Raw genomic sequence first — 6,719 nt, forward strand, 5'->3', positions numbered from 1 at the left:
ACACAAATAATTAAATGAAGTATGTAGACAGAGGAAGGCTTTTAGCTAACTCTAAAAACAATATGAAACAATTCAATAATGCAATCTATCTGTTCAAAAAGCTGAGACACTGTCTTGAACAGAATTTATGCACCTAATTTTCAGAACATGGAATATGGTAATTTAACAAATTCCTGAGTTGTCCAGATGAGAAGAGAGGCAATGATAAATTAGAATGGGTCAAGAAGAGAGTGATCAGAATGAGAAATAAAACAAAATTATGTAGGATGAGGAGCAGTTTAGACAATTGCAAGTGGTAAACTGGGATTAATACAAATATGGTGGTTGTCATTACACATCAGAAATCTGTGAAAGAAACTACTGTTTAATGAGAAGTTTTTCTCTTGCCACTTCAATTTTCTCATTTGATTGTCATAATCTTACTCTATTTTATATTTGTATAGAAACCTCGAAATATTTTTGAAATAAAAGTAAAGAGCTGTGTAAATTAAACTCACAGGCATAAACTATGAAGTTGAATTTATATTAAATAGTTATCTGGGCAATAATATTTTATCAGAAACTAACATTCTCAACAAATAATTGAATTACACAACTCTAAAATTCTTTACACTTCTCATTTATGATAAATTGAGATATAAAGTTGATGAATTTGTTAAAGGATATTTATCATATCAACATGTTTATCTCAGTAACTTTAGATTTCTCATAATTAATAGGTTTGACAGATTAATAAATAAAAATATAGGACCCTCAGTAAAATCTGAGTTTGAGATAAACAGAAAGCTTTTAGTATATTCACATTCTATGAAATATTTGTTTTCTATCTGAAATTCAATATGATTCCTATATTTATCTGGGCAATCCTAGTTGATTAGGAAAATATAACCATTAAAAAAAACACCATTACATGTAAAAAAGACCATTCCAAAATATTAAGATTTACTTCAATGAGAAATAAAGACATGTGAATGAAGAAAGCTTGATGATTGCTCATTTTTATTAATACTTGTTTTCTAAGTATGTTTGAAATTTTTTTTTTCACTTTTTATCTTCATTCTGTACTTATGGGTGGCTTTTGATGTCTTGCTTATTAATATTTAATAAAAGGAAATAGAAAAACTTTGAAATATACACAAAGATTTGCTCTGCAAGGAAAAGTAGATCTAATTAAAAATGAATTAATCTGAAAGAAGACCCATCAAAGCAGTCAAAGCTGTAATATTTAATAAATGCATAAAGATGATATATCCAAGATTTCTTCACAAGAAATTCAACATAATTACCTTATTCATGTTCTAAGAGTTTGGAATTTGCCTTTCATTTTGGATTATTATTGAAGTTGTTTCATTAATTACTGTGTCCAAAGAGGGGGAGAATCCTGGATTAATATAGAATAACAGTCTAGAGTTAAGAGCTATAACATATGATCTCATGTTAAAACAAAAGAATGAACCTACAGATTATTTATGAAGCATTGTTTCTGTCACAGCCTGCATGTAACTCTGGAGAGTGTTAAATTACATTGGAAATGGCATTTACAACAACACAAATGGATCTTGAGATTTTTATTTTAAGTGAAATAAGTCAGAGGGAGAAAGAAAAATATTATATGTTCTCTCTCATACATGGAATCAACGAAAGATGAAATCAAAGTAAGAGTGTATAATAGTCACTGCCAGGGGCTGGGCTATAGAGGAAATTAGGAGACATTGGTCAAAGACAACTAATACCCATCTATAAGATGAATAAGTTCTATGGATCTAATGTGCAGCATGGTACCTATAATTGAGAATAATATATTATGTACTTACAAGTTCTTTAGAGAAGATCTTAAACATTACTACCACCACCAAAAAAAAAAAAAAAGTAATTATGTGAGGAGACAGTAGTATTAACCAGTTTTACTATGGTGGACATTTTGGAAGACATACATGAAACAAACTACAGTTTACATGAGCTTTAAAACATACATATGTTGTGTGTCAATAATATCTCAGGCTATCATACAGAGTAAAGTAAGTCAGAAGGAAAAACAAATATTGTAAATTATTGTATATATATGGAATCCAGAAAATTTTGCAGATTAACCTAATTGAAGGGCAGAAATAAAGATACAGACATAGAGAACGTATATGTGGATATGAAGAGGGGGACAGGGGGCTGAGATGAATTGGGAGATTTGGATTGACATATATACACTACCATGTATAAAATAGACAGCTAGTGGGAAGCTGCTGTATAGGGCAAGATGCTCAACTCCGTGCTCTGTGATGAGTAGAGGGGTTGGACAGAGGTGGGATGGAGTGAGATCCAAGAGGGAGGTGGGACTAGTGGTAGAGAATCCTCCTGACAATGGGATGTAAGAGACACAGGTTCAATCCCTGTCTTGGGAAGATCCCCACACAGGTGTAGGAAATGGCAACCCAGTCCAGTATTCTTGCCTGGGAAATTCCATGCACAGAGGAGTCTGGTGGGCTACAGTCCATGGGGCTGCAGAGAGTTGGACACAACTGAGCATGCACATGCACATGTGCATGTGCATGCACACACACACACACACACACACACACACACACACTCCCCATAGCTGATTCACTTATTCTGCAGCAGAAATTATCACTACAATGTAAAGCAATCACATGACAATACAAAATAAATGAAAAAAGAAAAGACAAAAAAATAATAATTTAATAAAGCTGAAATACATGCTAAATAAAGTAACACTAGAAAATTTCTCTGGTGATGTGGAAGAAATTGTCAATACCTTTGATGTATGGGAAAAGAGATGCATTTCAGAAATGGTTGACTTCAATTTGTAAAGGAAATTCGCCCATCATAAACAAAAGTATGTAGTAGAAGTTTCAGTGGTTTTCAGGACAGACTCTAAAAACTAGTTTAAATTTTTTGACAAAAGATCTAATGGAGTCCTATGAATGAAGCAGGAAATCAGGCCCAAAGTCATGCTAAAATACTGCTTTCCTTCCATTTGAATTTAAATATGGTAACAACATTATCTGCTCTGAGTTGGCTTATTTTTTCCATGTTCCCTAATTCAGATCCCCAAGTTTGCCATAGTCATATATATATATTATAGTTCATTGCAGCAATGCTTGCCTCTTGTTGGCTTTTGGTTATTGTTGTTATGCTCCAGATAAACTTTCCTTTTGACTATTCTTAAAATAAGCCTGACAGATAATAGACAATAAGCATTACACAAATTCTGAGTCTTTTTAAACAAATGGGCTTTAATGACTAGGCCAAAATACAATGGTACATGCATTGAGATGAATAATGCAGGAGAGATAAACATTAAGACAACCCAGAATGAAAGATAATAAATTTCAATTACTAATTCACAAATTTTAAATGTTATGCTATTTATTAAATATATATGCCATGTAAGAGTTGCAATTTTTAAGAGTTGCTAATTTTAAGAATAATTTTGTTAGATAGTTAGAATAGGAAAAAGAGTCCAAAATGGTGGTGGCTAAAAGACAAAGAAAGGAAAAAGCCTGTGAAAATAGAACAAAGGAAGGTCTGAGGACTGGAGTGAGAACCTCAGGTGAAGCAAACAGCCCTCCTGGCTAGCCCAATTTACATAGGGCAGGCTCAGGGGGAGGAGAAAAAAAACATATAAAAAGAAGAGCCAAAATTGAGCCTCTGGCTTCTCTTCTCTTTGCTTCTTTTGGGTTGGCCTGCCCTCATGCCTCGAGGATGTATTTTCCTTTACTTGCTAAATAAAACTGAGCTGTAACACTGAGCTGTAACACTGGTCAATCGTTGCTTCAAAATTTTGCTGTGGCAAGACAAAACTGAGGAAATAACACACCCGCAACACAAACTGAGCCCTAACACCAAGCTGTAACACTGGTCCATGTCACTTCAAATTTTTGCTGTGGCAAGACAGAACCAAGGAAATTACAAACTCCCCCAACATCTCTGGCACCATGATTCAGATTTAACCTGGATGAAACAACCTTGGCTTGGCCCCCATGAGGCAGAGGCCAACCACAGCAGAAGCCCAACTCAGTGAAAGCTCCCGCAGTGGAAGCTGAATGTGAAGAAAACCCAGCACAGTGGAAGTGACAAGAAGCCCAGTGTGCTGGAAACTGGGACAGCAAAAACAAACTTGGCAGAAAGCTCACGTGGCTCAGTCTCAGATTCCAGAAGACCTCTGGATAGGAGGGACATAATGGCTAACAAAATCTTAATTCCTTTACAATCTCTCATTTCTTGTTTCCTCGAACCCCCTGCAAACAGGTGAGTGGCAGTGGGTGTGCAATTAGGGACTCTGGCAGGGGCTACTTAGTAGCTGTTGCCCAAGCAGGTGGAGGTTCTTCTATCCTTAATCTTCTTTGTGCCAAGGACCAAGCCAATGAAAACTGTGAGCACAGGTCAGGTATTTAGCAGATTTTCTGGCAGGCTATGAAGGGGATTCCTTGGCACATTTTTCCCACTGCTTTTTCCTCCCATCCTTCAGCTCCTCTCTCCATCTATGCCACTGTTTACAAAGTATTGGGCAGGTCATCATCTTTCCATTTCTGAAAGTTGTACTTGAAACCATTTACCTAAGATTGGGACTCAAACCCACGTGGCAGGGACTCTGTGCTATGCTTAGTCACTCAGTCATATCCAACTGGGACTTGAGCCTGGCCAAAACCCATGGTGCCTGGTTTCAGGACCTAATGAAGCTCAGGTTCTTGATGTCTCACTGAAGAAAAAAAAAAAAAATCATTGACAGACACAGCAATAGGTAAGAGGTAGATTTGACTGGATTCAGAGAGAAGCACACTTCAAGAGTGTGGGCCATCACAGGGGAACACAGTGGCCATGGAATGTGGTGTGGTTAGTTTTTCAAGAGCTGGGTGATTTCATATGCTAATGAGTGGGAGGATCATTCCAACAATTGGGGAACCACCCACTCCTCAGTCTTTTGACAGTGACTTGGAACTGTTCTGGCACCTCTGGGTGTGTCATTTAGCTTGCAGATTGAGGATCAAGGTTTAGCTGAATTTGACTTGTCTGTTATCTTGGACCATTTGATTTTAATGGTTTTATGTTATGCCCTTGTGCTATGTCATTCTTTCAAAAGTTGTGCCCTGCCCACTTCCCTCCTGTTTCATGCTCTTTTCCTGAGCCCCGTCCAGGCCCACAATGTTGCCTCTACAATCTTCTGGAGGGACAACCAGAAAATAGCTGGCCCTTGGGAGGGAAATACTGTATAATATCCAATCCCTCTAGATATTCAGGCCTTCATCTTCCATGTTTCCTACAACATGTGCAACAACAGCATCTCTCAGTGAACCCGCTAGGGTGGGTGACAGGCACACAATGCCTGCTAGAAGTCCATCTGTTGGTGGCATCCCTTCAAGGGCAATTGGGCTTCCAGGGATAATGTTTGCCACTTTGGGAGTTAGCCCTGCAGGCCATTTGGGCCCAAACCCTTACCACCCTTCTCCTAAAGTTACAAACATACCCCTGGATCAAATCTCCACTCCACTTTTATGGAACATCTGGTCTGTTGCCTCTTATCAATTTGTTCTTAAGCCACTTACTAACTCCTACAACCAGGATCCTGCCCCCTTGTAGGCAATATCATTCCACCCCACTTATTATTAAAATACTTTTAATGCCCCTAACAGGACCAGATAAACCATGCTTTGTCATTACTTCTGTTATTACCTAAAGTGGGTCTATGACAACAAAATGTTTACCATTGGAAACACCCTAAACTGCTCTTATGGAGGACTAGGGGAGAAAATCAGTGACTTACATTCCTTCAGAGCAATAAAAGAATAAGACTGTTTCACAGATTTCCAGTCTCAGGGCACAGGCTTGGATTGCTTTTCATTTTATCTATTCCCATCCATGGTGGACAAATCAGCAATGAGTTAAGATTACAACCTCTTAATCCTACCCAGCACTGGTCATGCTAGAGATCTTTGTGACACCCATCTCCAGTCCAGGGGTCCCAGGAGATCGACCTGCCTTGACCTGCCTTGTCATGTCTCAACCTGATTGGGAATATGCCAGTCCAGGGATCCAAGAAAGTCTACATGCCTCAACCTGCCCAGGGAGCCAATTCGCCAGAGGCCAACTGTCTCAACCTGCCCGGTGATACCGTCTCCAGAAGGCTGTCATACCTCAGCCTGCCTGGGGATCTGCACCCTGACACAGGGACACCCAGCTATCAGGTTGCAATAGTACTGGGTAAGATAAGCTTCAAAAAGACTCACCCCTAAGGAAGTCCATCCATAAAATAGAAGGAGCCTATTAGTTTTTTTCTTTTTTCTTTTCCTCCCTGTCATCACTGTCTTTTAGATGGGAAATAACCAATCCATTTCCCACAGATGCCCTTGAGATGCATCCTTGATAACTGGAAGCTGTTTGATCATCTAACTCTAAGGAGAAGTTGCTCAAAATTCTTTCATGCCTCTGCATGGTCACAATATCCTCTGGGGGATAAGGAACACTGGCCTGAGGATAGGAGTTTAAATTACAATACCATCCTGCAGCTAGACTTATTCTGCAAAAGACAAGGGAAATGGACAGAGATCCCCTATGTCCAAATTTTCTTCTGACTAAGAGATATGAAGGAACTCTGTCTTAAGTATGGGATTGTTGTATGCCCTAAAAGTGAGCCTACTAGGCAAATGGTGACAGGCATAGACAACAAAGAGAAGAAAGACCCCTGTGAAGGTTCATCTTCCATGGCT

This window comes from Odocoileus virginianus, unplaced genomic scaffold, assembly GCF_023699985.2.
Source record: "Odocoileus virginianus isolate 20LAN1187 ecotype Illinois unplaced genomic scaffold, Ovbor_1.2 Unplaced_Contig_36, whole genome shotgun sequence".
Classification (NCBI taxonomy): Eukaryota; Metazoa; Chordata; class Mammalia; order Artiodactyla; family Cervidae; genus Odocoileus; species Odocoileus virginianus.